Below are 14,459 nucleotides of genomic sequence, written 5' to 3'. Positions count from 1 at the left end.
ATGGTGGATACTTCAGGGGCAGGATCAGAATTTGAGTCATCTTAGTATACTCAATGCCCAGCACTATACCTGGCATACAACAGGCTTTCGGTAACTGCTTGTTGAATAAATTATTTGTTTATGGTCTCATATTAGGACCCAGGACACAGTGGACTCTGTAGCTTATCACCCATTCATCCAGTTGGCCAGTACAAGAACTTGTAATCATTCTTGACCCCTCTGTTTTGCCCACTCTCCACTTCCAACCCATCAGTAAGTTATGTCAGTACTACTTTCAAAACACATTTTCAAATCCATTACTTCTCTCCACTTCTCCTACTTCCTCTCTCATCCAAGTCATCACCATTTCTCACCTGAATTGAAGTTCTCATCTGAACTTATCTCCCAGGGACCAGACTGAGTCAGATGCTCCTCTGCTCAACATCTTTTAGGGGCTCTTTATCGCACTTACTATGAAAGCTGAAGTCCTTACAAAGAAAAACAAGACCTGGAACATTGATACCTCTCTCTATTATTCACACTGTTCCAGCTGCACTGGACTTTTTGTTGTTCTTCAAAATACAAGCAAGCTCTCATTTCAAAGTGTTCACCTTTTCTGCTTTGAATAGTCATCCATAAGAATTCTCTTGACTCATACCTTTTATTTAGATCTCTGCTCTATACCACTCTACGTAATTATAGTAGCCTCAATCACTCTGTATTCTACTTTCTTGTCTTACTCTTAATTCATAAGTTATCCCATTCATCCATGCTAGAGTAAATACCGTCTGTTCCCCAAAATGTAAGCTCCTATAAGCAGGGACATTCTTAGTTCACTGCTGCAGAAGAGTGGCACTTGAGAGCTGCTCAGTCCTATGCTGAATGAGTGAATGGAAAGAAAGGAAGCCAGTGTAGTTGGACCAGAAGTGAGCAAAAGGAGGAGTGGACCACAGTAGGCAGTTCACAAATGGCAACTTATGTTGGTCTTCAAATCATGCTATAGAGTTTGGATTTTATCTTAAGGGTCAATAGAAAATCCCTAGAAGGGTTTTGTGTAGCACAGTGATAAGATAAAATTTATGTTTTTGAAATATTAGCTACGTTGTAATGAAATAAATTAGTTACTTGGCACATAGTGGATGAGAGGAGAACAAGAGTGGAAACAGGGCAACAAGTTAGAAAGGTCTTGAAGTAACACAGGTAAGAGATGAAGACAGTGTGGGCTAGAGTAGTGGCTATGGAAGATAAAGAGAAGTGGATAGGCTTGAAGTCTGTGTCAGAGACAACAAGACTTAACATCAGACCAAATATGGGGCAAGAGGAGGTCAAGGAAGGAAAGAGAATAACTAATGGTTACTGTGTGGTTTTTGGCTTGAACAACCTAGTGAATGGCAGTGTTGTTTATCAGGAAAGACTGAGGGAACAATTATCTTGTATGAGGGAGTCAAAAGCTCTGTTTTGAATACTTCTTCTTTATTTTATTTTATTTATTTTAATTCAGTTAATTAACATATAGTGTATTATTAGCTTCAGAGGTAGAGGTCAGTGATTCATCAGTTGTATATAACACCCAGTGCTCATTACATCACATGCCCTCCCATCGCTTCTCGGCCTTTTGGCTAAGATCAAGTGTAGTATCTGTTCTTATCAGTTTAACATCACATGCCCTCCTTAATGCCCATCACCCAGTTATCCCATCTCACCCACCTCCTTCCCTCCAGCAACCCTTAGTTTGTTTCCTATAATTAAGAGTCTCTTATGGTTTGTCTCCCTCTCTGATTGCATCTTATTTTATTTTTCCCTCCCTTCCCTTATGATCCTCTGCTTTGTTTCTTAAATTCCACATGAGTAAAATCATATGATAATTGTCTTTCTCTGATTGACTTATTTCACTTAGCATAATTCTCCGCATCCTCACCAATATTTGTTATTTTCTGACTTGTTAATTTTAGCCATTCTGACTGGTGTGAGGTGGTATTTCCTTGTGGTTTGATGTTTTAAACACTTTTTCAAACATTCTGAGTTTTAGGTAACTACTAGCTATTAAAATGAAGAAGGTCAGAGGCCTTGGATATATAAGCCTGGAAGTGAAAAAGATCTGGGATACAGTTACATATTTGAGATCCATCAAACTATAGATGGTACTTAAGATCATGGGGCCAAATGAAATTATTTAGGGAAAGAAGTATAGAAGAAGGCCTAGCCCTCGTTCTCATTGAAAACAGAATGGAGTAAATACTTTGGCAACCATTTTAGCCTATTCCTTAAGCAGATGACATAAGGAGGTATGGAAGACAGTCTATCGGGAAATCCAAACACCAAAGAAAGGCTCACGATAAAAAAAAGAAAAAGAAAACTACAAGTCTGTGTTAATGAGTGAAGGAATAAGCTGTTTAAGGAGGGAAAGAACATGAGGAGGCTGTTGAAAAATTTATAAAACTATAACAACAAAGAGTAGAGGTCTCAGTGAGGTCCAAGAATTGTCAGAGTGGTAGTATCTGAGAATGTGACCTAAAAATTCAGAAAGTAGCCAGAGAATGTGATACTATGAACATCTATGCCATGATGTTGTCTTGCCATTTAGCAGTTTATTTTCAGTCTCTGTTGATGTGATTGCTCATACTGACTTCAATTATAAATTAAATGTATGTGTATGAAGGTCTGTCTAAGATTCTCTAAATGCCTGATGCTAATTACTCATAACTAGCAAAAGGCTCTTCCATCTCTTTGTTGCCTAGCATTACAATACTCTCTCTCTTGTCCTGCTCTGAATAATTTGTGCCCTGTTACCATGTCTGCCAACTTCTCCTGAGTCTCTGTGCTTTCCCAAGGCAGTGAGTAAGGTACATTTATTGTGGGAAGAACAACTTCTTGGTTGAGGTCCTAGCTAAAAAATAGCCCGCAGCATGCAGCACCATGTTACTTCCTGTGTAATTCTGTTTACTGCTCTTTGTGCATGAATATCTCCAGGATAATCCTATTTAATCCCATTAGTCTATATTAGTACCTGGAACAACCAACAGCCAAGTAGGTGCTAAATAAATAGTTATTGAGTCATTAGTGGATTTATGCCTTTAACACATGCATCTCCCACTTCCACCTCACACATTAACCAAAAAGAGAGCCAAAGCTGATGTTTAAGAAAATCTAAACAAAATGTGATCTATAAATTTAAAAATATTCATCCTTTTAACAATGGAGAATTTCTTGAGCAAACCTACTGTAGACATTTGCTATTGTTTTCCACGTTTTTTTTCTTTGTATTATCTAAAAGTAATCATTTATAATGTATGACCTATTTATATGTTAACACTATTTGTTCTTGAAAAATAGTACATGATTTGAATATTTGTTCCAGCTTATTACTGCTTCACTTAAACACACACACACACACACACACACACACAGAAATTTCATTAAAATCTTTCTGCCTTTGAGGATTATCATTGTTTAGTCACTTCATCCTGTAGGAAATCCTGGCTGCTGATATGTGGCCTAAAAAGTAGGCTGGCTCCGAGAGTTGGATTTCTAAGGGACAGAGGCTAAGGCTCACCCCCGTTGCAATACCTATAAGAGTGCCTGACCGAGGACAAGAATAGACATTTCTGCAAAGAAGACATCCAAATGGCCAACAGACACATGAAAATGTGCTCAACGTCACTCGGCATCAGGGAAATACAAATCAAAACCTCAGTGAGATACCACCTCACACCAGTCAGAATGGCTAAAATTAACAAGTCAGGAAACAACAGATGTTGGCGGGGATGCAGAGAAAGGGGAACCCTCCTACACTGTTGGTGGGAATGCAAACTGTTGCAGCCACTCTGGAAAACAGTATGGAGGTTCCTCCAAAAGTTGAAAATAGAGCTACCCTACGACCCAGCAATTGCACACCTGGGTATTTACCCCAAAGATACAAACATAGTAATCTGAAGGGGCACGTGCACCCCAAGGTTTATAGCAGCAATGTCCACAATAGCCAAACTGTGGAAAGAGCCCAGATGTCCATCGACAAATGAATGGGTAAAGAAGATGTGGTATATATATATACAATGTAATATTATGCAGCCATCAAAAAAATGAAATCTTGTCATTTGCAATGACATGGATGGAAATAGAGGGTATTATGCTAAGTGAAATGTCAATCAGAGAAAGATAAGTATCATATGATCTCACTTATATGAAGAATTTGAGAAACAAGACAGAGGATCATAGGAGAAGGGAGGGAAAAATGAAACAAGATGAAACCAGAGAGGGAGACAAACCATAAGAGGCTCTTAATCTCAGGAAACAAACTGAGGGTTGCTGGAGTGGAGGGGGATGGGATGGATGGGATGGATAGGTGATGGACATTGGGGAGGGTATGTGCTATGGTGAGTACTGTGAATTGTGTAAGATTGATGAATCACAGACCTGTACCCCTGAAACAAAGAATACACTATATGTTAATTTAAAAAAATTAACAAAAAAAAAGAGTGCCTGACCAACAGCAGTTGCTCAACAAATATTCCCAAATAAATGAATGAAGAGACAGTCTCCTACAGGAGCTGCATCTCCCACTAGTCACAAGAAAGGATAGAGAGCTGAGAATCCAGTGATACTTGCTAGTGAATGTGCATGTGTACGTGTGAGGGAAGAATGGCACCAAATTGGAGAGGATCATATAAGATCAAATCAGAAGATCATATTATTGAAGAAAGTTAAGAGCGTGGGAAAAGGAAACAAAGGGAAAAAGGCAATTCTCTTTGAGTAGCTGACCCTGAGTTTTTTTCTCTTCATTAGGCTTTGACAGTCTCTGGGAGGTGATCATTGTATTTAATGGTCCAGAAGAAGAGAAATAATCATATTTATCAATGGCACTTGTGAACATTAAGAACAAACTTTGAAGTGGACATAGAAGTACTTGCCATCATGTCTGGATAAGTGAGGCCATGTAGAGTTTAATCAATGGAGTTATACATCTCAGGGTATTGGAGAGAAAGTTTCTTTTATGATAAGAAGAAAGATGCTGTGTAGAGTGGTTTGAATGTTTGTATTCGACCAGCAATGACAGGCAGACCCTCCAACAAATTATTAATAGTGTTCATTCAACAACAACAACTGGGTACTCACTGTGGAGCTTGCACAGTTCTTGGCACAGGCAATAAAGTATGGACAAAGAGACATCCCCTGCCTTCATGGAGTTTGCATTCTAGGGAGTTGGAATATTTGTTGGAAATATAAAACACCCAGGCTACCTGACTTACATATGAAGAAGGAAAAAAAAGCATATCATATATATTTGCATTAACATGGAAAATTGATAATATTTTCTGTTTGATGTAGACAACATCTGTTGACCTATGTCTGCATTTCTGTGTGACATGCAAATGCTAGAGATTTAAATTTCAGAAATGACCCCAGTGCTCCAAGACCAGAAAGAAGGACTAGATATTTTATAAAGTGAAAAACTCAAGTACAGAGCCCAATGTATAGTAGATATTCAATCAATGTCAATTTGCTTCTTTTTTTTCTCCTATCACATCTTTTTTTCCTTATAAAGTTGCCTGAGTACTGCCACTTGGTTTAAAACTGAGAGAAGCAAAAACACATACATGGAGACTATGAGAAATAAGATTTAAAATATGTATTAATATGGGTTATTTTATTCAAGTGAGTAACTTAGTTCAACCCTAATGTGGAGAAAGGCAAAAGAGAGGAAGAGATCCCCTTCAGACATGATTAACTGTCAATCATTCTTCTGTTAGTGGCTGAAGGGCAATGGGAAGTGCAATAGTTCTGATCCTGCTGATTAAATCAAGAGCACATAGGTTTGAAGGGCAAGGATAGAAGATTAAGTTAAATCATAGAAATTCAAGCTGAGGAAATAACAATTAAGTCGGTCAACCTATCTCCTGCCAAGGAAAGGGAACATTTTTAGAACAGCACTTTGTCACCAGTGCAGTGTTGACAATCGAAATTTGTAAAGCCCATTCAATTCATTCATTCCATATGTATTTATTGAATGTCCACTGCGTACCAGAAACTGTTCTGGGCACTGAGAATAAAGCCATGAATCGTCAAAGTCTGTATCTTCCTGAAGCATATGATATATCCTGGGACTACACAATAAACAAAGTATCAGTAGGGATAAGTGTGAAGAAAAATAATTTAGTTAATGCCCAGAATGTTACTTATACCACTTTCCATTGGTCAAGTAAGTTACTGAGGCCAGGAAAGATTCAGTAGGAGGAGAAACAGAATTGAACTCCACCTTTTAAAGACAGGGGTAGCCAGAATTTAGAGTCTTCTTTAATCTCCCACAGACACCTGTGGAGAATGTAAGCAGGGGAGCCAGAGGGTCCTACTAACATTTTAAAAGGCTCACTCTGACTACTATATACCCAACAAACTGGGGAGGAGAGGGTGCAAAGGTGAAAGCAGAAAGGTCCATTGTCCACATTTCAATCTAATTTATTTCACCTTTGGGGCCTCGACTCTCATTAGCAGAGTTATAGCAAAAAAATTAATTAGAATGATAGCACATGACTCAGGACTGCATATTGATTGATTTTCATGTGGGATACAATATGTGATGCAATTTCATTCATGTGTGTAGCAAATACTGTGTGAGAACCTATTATGTTCCAGCACTGGGGTCACTGTGATGGGCAGCCACAACCTCTGTCTTCAGGAAGCTGACCATATAGCTGGGAAAGAGACAAATAACATGTAAATTTCAACATATTTTCCAAATGGCGCAGTGTTAGTTAGAATTGTGGTTTCTCCATTTTCATGGTAAAACATTGATCTGATCATCCGCTTACTTTCAAAAATCAAAACTCCACACTTTTTTTTACAATACAGAATATCTGCTTCTCAGATTATCATCATAGATTGTCATCTTGAAATTACTCATACTGAAGTTTATAAAAGCCCAAATTATCAAACTGATGGTTTGTCTAAAGTGTATGGTATCTGTCCTCTCCCAGAGGAATCCTGTGGAGTGAAGTGAACCACTAGAGGGCTATTCTTATCACTTTGACCTTATCTGCCAAGGCCTTCTCCTGAATTGACTTTAATTGCGCATCCATAGCTTCTCCATTTAATGAAATTATTCATTTTTTTAAAATTTTATTCATTTATTTGTGAGAGAGAGTACAGGAGGGGGGAGGTTCAGAGGGAGATGCAGACTCCCAACTGAGCAGGGAGCCCGATGTGGGGCTTGATCCTGGGACTCTGAGATCATGACCTGAGCCAAAGGCAGACGCTTAACCAACTGAGCCACCCAGGCATGCCTGAAATTATTCATTTTTAAGATCCAGTTAAATATGACACCTCCTCCACAAAGCCTCCCTTGATCCTCCTCAGTGAAAATCACACAGTAGATTGCTTCTACCCTGTTTAATGTACTTAAATAAGTATTTAATTCTTCCTTTTTATATAATTAGTGGCAATCATTAGTAAAATGAAGAAGTATTAGAACTATAATTTTTAACCACCTACCATGTGTCAGGAAAGATAAGGTTCCTACATTTCCCTTAATGTTGACAGAAATTCTTTAGAGACAGTTAATATTGCATCCATTTATAGGAAAAGAAACTGAGGTTCAAAGAGTTTAAATGATTTTATCTAGAGTTACACACTTAATAGTTTATTATAGGATTCGGGCTTCAACCTTAATTCAGTTTGGACTTTATAGTGTATTGAATAGTGTCCCCCCAAAATTCATGTCTACTTGGGACCTTCCAATGGGACCTTATTTGGAAATAGGATCTTGGAAGATATAATTAAAATAAAGATTGAGATGAGGTTATACTGGATTAAGGGTGAGCCCAATACCCAATGAGAATTTCCTTATAAGAGTCAGAAAAAAAAAAAAAAAAACCTGAAAAAGACACAGAGGGAAGATGGTCACGTAGAGACAGAGGCAGAGACTGGAGCTATGCTATCATCAGCCCAAAACCACTAGGAGCCACCAGAAGCTGGAAGAGATAAGGAAGGAGTTTCCCCTAGAGCCTGCAGAGGAATTGTTGTCATGCCGACAACTTAGTTTTATACTTTTGGCCTCCAGAACTCAGAGAACAAATCGCTATTGTTTCTAGCACCCAGTTTCTGCCAGAGAGAGTGAAGCCACAATATAGACTTAGTGACTAAATGTTTCCAAGCCACTCAATATGAGTGTCAATAAAGACGTTATGGCAAACTCTAAAGTCCATTCTCTTTTCCTTGAACCTCTTTCCACTACAGGATTGTACTTTCATTTGTCCTAGGATTTTGGGGTAATCTTTCAACTTTCACTTTGGACTTTTCAAAAATGCTACCCCACCCCACCAACTGCCTCCTGAAAAGAGGTAGGAGTGATAGAGGAAAATACTTCGGGATGATTTTGTGGCAAGTTGCAGACATTCATCTTCAACTAGAATATCTAGAAGGGGAACTTGTTGAATTCTGTCACCAAATAGAAGAACAGGGATGTAGGGAGGCCTCTAATATAACAGGAACGAGGGTCTGGAGCTCCACCAAGTCTCCCTCTCCATCTCCCACCCCTCCTTCCCTTTGCAGCCGGCCTTCATCTCAGCCAACGAAGCGGCAGAAAAATATCTGTGGCTCCCATCTTGCTAAGTAAGACCACCACGTACAAAGAGACTTTTTCCTTAACTTCCAAGTTGAAAATTCCTGGGAAAGGTTTGTGACTGGGCAACCTGCATCACATGTGCACAAGCATATCAAGGAGGCAGAGTTCTGAGATCCACTGTTCCCACTAGGACTATGCAGTGATAGCAGGCACAAAGAACATTTTCCCGAGAAGTAGAATGCTGTCACCAGAAGAGAAGTCTGTCACTGAGGCAGATATAGACATCGATATCAGTGTAGATCATTTCCATGTAAATGGCACTCAGCTAGGTTCTTGGATAAGACTTTTGCTTGCAAAAGGCCGGAAAGAGTGAAGCCACAATATAGACTTAGTGACTATATGTTTCCAAGCCACTCAATATGAGTGTCAATAAAGATGTTAGAATCTAATATAAAACTTTTTTTTTTCAAAAGGGCCAGTGGCTGGCAAGAGCTCTTTTGAATAGATGTGGAAATGCAAGCAGTAGAACTTTCATTATCCAGATTATATCACACAGACTTACGTGAAAGAGCTGTTCCAATAAATAACGACGATCTGATCTTTTTTCCAAATATTGCAGATGGCAATATCTTCAGAGCTAACTTCCTCTGATTGCAAAGAAAACCCTGAACATAACAAAAGAGAGAAAAGATGGGGGGAGGGGGTAGTGTGAGGATGAACTTCTTTCCCCTGTACCTGTTCCTCCATGGGAAAGGGCCGGCTGAGGGGGTCAGGCAGCAGAATTGCAGGGCCACTGAACTGCTTTCCCTGGAGGGCCATCCAAGTCTTCCTTTTGCCAAATTGAGGATAAATCTCCAAACGTTGACTTCTTAGGTAGATTTGGTCATCTGTTAGGAAGGTAGTTTGGGTCAGAACGGAATCAACCTTAGAAGCGTCCTTTCTCCAACATACAAATACAGGTGCCTCAAAGTGAAAAGAAGCAGCTCTGGAGGACACTATCTCAGAGCAGAAGGGACATCAGCCCGCTCACATGTCGCTTCCCCAAAGAAGCTTTCCTTGTGATTGTGTAGTACTTTGCAGTATACCTGTTATAATCCACCTCAAGACATAACTGTTTGCATATTTTTTTTCTTCCCATTGGGCTGAGTGTCTTCAGGTTAGGGATCTTCCTTCCCTTCTTTATGTTTATGTCCCCTGTGCCCAGCATGGGGCTCTGTGTACAATGGTGGCTCAATGCATTTGTTTCAGTACAAAGATGAAAGTGGCAAGAAACTGAGGGGAGATGAAGTTAATTTTTCTTATTTCTCACTAGAAAAGGAAAATCAAATGAGCCAAGAGAGAGGATTAGCAGGAAATGATTGTGCATCTCCTTACACATACTTTGATAGACAGTTTACATTCTTTGCCTTATTTTATCATCCCCAAAGTGCCTCTGTTTCCTGAATTTGTCTGTAATAAGACAGGGTATTAATATGTAATTCATTGAGGTGCATACTATTATCTCCACTTTGCATATGACAAAAGTTAGGCCCAGAGAAGTTAAGAGAATAACCCAAGGTCATATAATAACTACTGGTTTTCCTCTGTCTCAGTCCACTAAGGATTTGAGAAAACTTACAAGACTAAATACAATATAACAGAAATATCGACCAATACTGGGACCAGGGAGGTGGCCTTTTAGTTGAAAGTGGGCCTGGGCTTCATGGGCAGCTCTACAGGCTCCAGAGACCCTTCTCTTTACCAGCACCACACCACATACTGAGAGCAGTGTAAGCCAGTGGATCCTACACTGTGTAGGGCAACGTCACAGAATCAGAGCTTAAAAACAAGGCGTGTCAGAATGTAAAATTAACCATGTATTTTCCTTGTGTTGTTGATACCTACTTAGGTGTTTGGATGATTTTCAATAATTGAGGACATAGATTTTATTCATATGCTGATGAATGATCACAGTGAGGAGTGGTAAAGCATCTGTCTAATGGCAGAAACCCCACTCAGAGCCCCATCCCAGTTCTCCACTGTAATAAGGCAATTGACCATTCTTTATTGATTGCGTGATTACTGCTGTAGTTGCATGAATGGCTCAGAGACCAGTGTCTTCTGGTTTTTACCAGGTGATCCCAGGGCTGCTGTTTTCTCTCCTAAACATCTTTGCCAAGTCTAAGGAGCCACCGCCAGACTAAAGTCCTTTATTTATTTTTTTTAAAGACTATTTATTTATTTGACGGAGGGAAAGAGAGCACAAGCAGGGGGAGTGGAAGAGGGAGAGGGAGAAGCAGGCTCCCTGCTGAGCAGGGAGCCTGATGCAGGGCTTGACCCCAGGACCCCAGAATCATGACCCAAGACAAAGGCAGACGCTTAACCGACTGAGCCACCCAGGCGCCCCAGACTGAAGTCTTTAGATGGTGGTTTCACTTGTAGGAATACTGGATCTGGAGGCAATACATGGGAAAAAATTTATATGTATATATGTGTATATATGCACATGTGTACATATACACATATGTTCATATACACATAGACAAACATGCAATATTTTCTGTAGCCCCAGGCCCTTCTTTAACCACTGGCTCTGGGCCACACCACAGGCTTGGCATCACTGAGGGCTCCTCCACCCCCAAGGCCTAAGTCTCCCATAACTTCCTCCTTTCGTAGCCTCCTTTCCATCCGGCTCTGACTCCGCACTCCCACTGTGTACATTCCTACTGTAAGAGTTATCGACTCTATATCCAGTTCTAAATTTACTCCCTTGATTAATGCTGGAGGACTCTGAAAGATTTCTGAAAAGCTGGTTTCTAACCATACTATATAACTTCTTATATTTTGCTTTTGACATTTCACTGAGATAGATAGTGGGTGGTTGCCTCATTTATAACAATCTCATCCACTTATTTTTATACACATTTCCACAGGCCCTTCATTTCATAGAATAAGGTGATTATTGTGGTAAGGATGATAATACTAGTGATCATAACAAGTAAAAATAGAAAAGTTATTGAACTACTCTGTGCCAGATACTGCACTGGGTGTTTTTACTATTTTATGTCACTCAGTCCTCCAGAAAGTTTGTGAAGTGGTAATTACTGTTCTCATTTTAAGGACAGAATCTGAGGTTCTCAAAGGTTAAATCACTTGCTTATGCTGACTTAGCCTTAAAGATGAAAAGCCGGGTTTAAATTCATGTGATCTAATTCTAGGTGTCATATCCCTCAGCATCCCCTCAGTTGTCTCTTAGGTTCCATACGTTTCATGGTACTTTCTACTTAGAAGCTAGAAATAGAGCAAAATCTTCACTTCTTCCCATTGCTTATAGGAATCAGGCCACCAGAACAAAATGAGCTTGATTAAGGTTAGGACCACGCCTTGGGCACTGAACACTTAGGTGGTGATAGCGGGTATGGTGGTGAATAAAACGTCTGTGTTCTTGCCATCATAAGAGTTACTCTTTAGTGGGCAAAACAAATTCATCAATAAATGCCAAGAATTCCATAGCAAAAGGAATAAGTACAGCTGTGACAGGAATCCTGAGTAGCTAGAAGAATCAGGAAATAAATGGGCTTGGGAAAAATAAGTGCTCAAACATAAGAATGACAAGTGAAGTGGGAGCTTGGTGGTCATAAGAACCAAAGAGAGACCACAGTGGCCAGAGTTCAGCAAGTCACTCAGAGTGTCTCAAGATGGGCACAGAGGTGGGCAGGCACCAGCACATAAGAGCATTCGCATTGTAGTCCCGATTCCAGAAGCACTGAGAAGCCATCACAGAGTCTTAAACAAGACAGGGACATGATCTGATTTGTGTTTTTAGATGATCGTATGTGGAGAACAGATGGAGCGTGGGAGTTGGCAAAGTGGAGGCAGGGAAAGGAGGTAGGAGGGTGTCACCATTATCAAGGTAAGATGACAGAGACTCCAGCTAATGTGATGGTAAGGAGGGTGGACAGCATCTGTCTTGTTTACCCTTGTGTTCCCAGCACTTAGTGTTGGCGGCAGCTCAGGAAATGTTTGCTAAATGAAGGAATAAACTCATGATGCATTCCAAGCTCTAGGTAAGCCTGTCATTTTATCATGTATCTTTGTAATTAGGTTGGGTGACCGTATCAAATCAGCTATCCTTTCTATTGCTATTATTACTACTCTTATAACTGAACACTTGTTAAGTGTTTATTTTATGTAAGATACTTGCCATGTGTGCTAAGCATGGTACATACATTATTTGGTGTAATGAGCCAGTAGCCCTGTGTTCTAAGACATTTCATTCCCATTTTATAGATGAGGAAACCATAGCTGAGGAGAGGTTAAGAACAAAAATTTATTCAGTCAACTGTATCAATCAATAGATGAATATATACTTTAATTAATTCATTCAAAGAGGGTTTAATTTTAAGGTGACTAATTATAAAAGTACAAGCAAAATATAAGAGGACCACAAAGGGCAGTGTAGAAACTCAGGGGTAGCAGAAGGAAAGCTGATACCACCCTATTTCTGAAAGCTTTGGCAGTGGGGGGAGGAAGAGGTTACTGGGGCCTTGAGTAAGAGAAACACGTATGGTAGCCTATCTTGAAAAGTACAGTGACCCTTGATCAAGGCACACAGCCCATTCCCAGGGGAGCTTCCAGGGGGAACAACAGAAAATTAAACATTCTGACCTCACTCTCTTTCCTCCCACTACTCTCCCCTTGGGGTTCCTCATTGGCTGAACCCCATGGAAGTTAGAAGGCACAAGAGCTCTGTTGACGTAGTACATACAGGACAGCTTCCTAGGACAGGCAACAGCGTGGGAAAGAATGGAACTGAGAAGCAAACAGAAGCTATCTGGCATGTAAACCACTATTTATTGACAGCCTATGGTGATGATAAATATTATATATCAACTTGGCTAGGCTATGTTGCCCAGATGTTTGGTCAAACTCCAGTTTGCATGTTGCCATGAAGGTATTTTTTAGATGTTATGAACATTTAAATTATTAGGCCTTGAGTAAAGCAGATAACAATCCATAATGTGAGTGGGCCACCTGCAACCAGTTGAAGGTGCTAAGAAAAAAATACTTACTTCTCTGGAGAAAGAAGGAATTCTGCCTCCAGACTCCCTTCAGGCTCAAGACTGCGACGGCAGCTCCGACCTGGGTCTCTAGCTTGCCAGCCTCGCAAGCCCCTGCAATCACATAGGCCATCCTTAATAGCTCTCTCAGCCCTTCCCTTCCTTCTTCCCTTCCTCCTTCGCTCTGTCTCTTACTCCCTTTCTCTCACCCTACACAGAGAGAGAGCTGGACTCTGTTTCTCTGGAGAATGCTGACCAGTAGACTGCCAGACGTTAAGCACGGTGCTAGGCCTTGGTGGTGCAAGCACAAATCTCTCCAGACCCTGTCCTTAAGAAACGCACTTTCTGGTACTATGATAAATCATGTGACAAGAGTAATACAGGATACTTTATGAACAGAAAGAGGGACCTCCTTCCCCACTCATGGCAGGGATGAGAAGGAAGGCAAAGGGAAGTCAGGAAAGGCTTCCTGGTGTTGACTCTATGAAACTGACATTTCCATAGAGCCCAAATACTAACCTTGATGGTCTAATTCTAAAACCAAGGCTATTTTCATCACTGTGATATTTGCCCTGCTCTCCCATCCCACCTTCACCCCCAGCAGTCTGAGCTAGCACTTGATGTCCACAGACCACATGGAGCTCTGCTACATTTGTGGGAATAATGATTTTCAAAGGGAGGTACACATTTCTACATCTAATGTAAGGGGAGATCACATCTACTTATTTTTATGAACAAGATTGCCCATACTCCATTAGTATAAACACAAATGTTCTTGGGAGTTATGCAATGGGAAGAAAAGGCCTCCAAATGAGTGCAGAGCCCCTGGGTTTACAGCCTAGCTGTGCCACTTCCCAGATTTGTAATTGTAGGCAGTCAATTAA

At 40.3% G+C, this 14,459-nt stretch overlaps 1 protein-coding gene and 1 pseudogene across 2 annotated transcripts in view; both read left to right on the top strand.

Moving 5' to 3' along the window:
• The window catches only part of TENM4 (teneurin transmembrane protein 4), a 1,359,030-nt gene that overhangs the window by 83,318 nt on the left and 1,261,253 nt on the right, over nt 1–14,459 (top strand). The gene's annotated exons all lie outside the window — the stretch shown is intronic.
• On the top strand, nt 1,579–1,691 carry LOC116646607 (annotated as a pseudogene).

The sequence above is a fragment of the Phoca vitulina genome, unplaced genomic scaffold (assembly GCF_004348235.1).
Source record: "Phoca vitulina isolate PV1807 unplaced genomic scaffold, GSC_HSeal_1.0 scaffold36, whole genome shotgun sequence".
Lineage (NCBI taxonomy): Eukaryota > Metazoa > Chordata > Mammalia > Carnivora > Phocidae > Phoca > Phoca vitulina.
Note: the sequence above shows the minus strand (reverse complement) of the source record. Positions and strands in the feature narration are given on the sequence as shown.